Source organism: Myotis davidii, unplaced genomic scaffold (assembly GCF_000327345.1).
Source record: "Myotis davidii unplaced genomic scaffold, ASM32734v1 scaffold1, whole genome shotgun sequence".
In the NCBI taxonomy this organism is placed as follows: Eukaryota; Metazoa; Chordata; class Mammalia; order Chiroptera; family Vespertilionidae; genus Myotis; species Myotis davidii.
Window position 1 is genome coordinate 3,309,538 of NW_006294681.1, and position 1,646 is coordinate 3,311,183.

The following is a 1,646-nucleotide window of genomic DNA, read 5'->3' on the forward strand; positions in this document are numbered from 1 at the left end:
ATTTCTAAAAGAAAGTTTATAAAACTTTTACGACTCTGAAAAAGTTTTCATGAAAGGAGAAAGAAATGAAATGTTCCTTTAGAAGAAAGTGGTTAATATTTGGGGTAGTGTTTCTTTTCTTTTCTTTTTTAAACTAGCCATAGCTTTAGCCCAGCCAGTGTGGCTCAGTGCTTGAACGTTGACCTATGAACCAGGAGGTCAAGGTTCAATTCCCTGTTAGGATACATGCTTGGGGTGCGGGCTCCGTCCCCAGTGTGGGGTATGCAGGAGGCAGCCGATCAATGATGCTCTCTCCCTCTCCCTTTCTCTCTGGAAAAAAATAAAAAAAAGCTATAGCTTTAGGATAGAGTTCTGCTCTGTCAAGCTCTGGCTCACTAAGGTGCAGAGGAGAGAGGCTACTCACTAAAGAACACCCAGAAGACACTTAGTAAAGGAAGAATTTAGTTTCTCCCAGACTGTGGCTCAGTCCTCTGAAGGGTGGACTTTCTGGTGTGGTGTTAAGGAGAAAGACAAATTACTCGAATTACAGGAAATCCCTCACAGCTAAAGTTGACCAATAGTTTTCACCTATTTTGCTAAACGTTCGAGAAAGTGGCAGATTGTTGAATCCCCCCTCTCCTTTCCCCCCCCCGTTTCAGCCCCAATCCATTTTCTGGAGAAATTTCTAATTGCCTGTGAAGTGGCTTTTTAAAAAGGGGGAGGGCTGAGCAGGCAGTGGACAACAGAACCCCAGATCCCCACAAGGAGCATCTCTGTCTTTATACGAGGAATGAAGCATTCATAAGGACGGTATGATTTACGAACCCACGACCCAAACTGCTAACAGACATTTTAATGAGTGCACAGCGCATATAAAAACAAGTTTTCCTGAAGGCCCACATCGGGGTTTATTATACACAGATACCGTCTGAAAAAGAGGTGTTACCTGCTCAGGGGTTGCTGGCTAAAGCGTTTATAAAAGGCATGGGAACAGGGGGCTGAAGTCATTAACAGGGGGCTGGGAGGGAGCAATGCCACCTCCTTGGATCAGGAAAGTTCCTGTTTGTTATGCAATGTGTGCATTTCATTATTTACACGATTTCATTAGGCGACCGGGAGCTGTGTACACAGCCAGCTCGTCCGCACCAGCACCCCCGGGTCTGAAACTAAAAACAAATGCGCTTTATTGCCTTTCACTACGCTTGCCTTGGAAATGTATTGTTTTTAATGGGAAAATATCCCCAAATTATATTTACTTCTCTAGATTAAAACAACAAAACATTTTTTTTTCTTGAATGTTTTTTAGGAACTACAAATTTCTCGGAAGTTTTTCCATACTCGTTTCCACTGTGTTGCAAGGATGGAGAGAAAGTCGATCCTCAGTGATAAAGATTCCGAGTGGGGGACCGCTCTTTAGCGTACGCGCCCCCCTAGCCCTCTCTCTTCCCCTGCCCGAGGCAATCCATCTCTCCTCCCGACCCCCTTTCTTTCTTTCTTTTTGGTATTTCCTGGAGTTAGCAGAAAATAAGTACGAATAGAAAGGCCCTGGCTGGGCCCTGCACACCGGGGTCCTGAGGACAGACCCCGGGTGACTCACGGGGCCGTGGACGACAGGCGCGAGGCTCAGGAAGGGCGGCGAGAGCGGGGAGGGAGCGGACCCAGGGGCT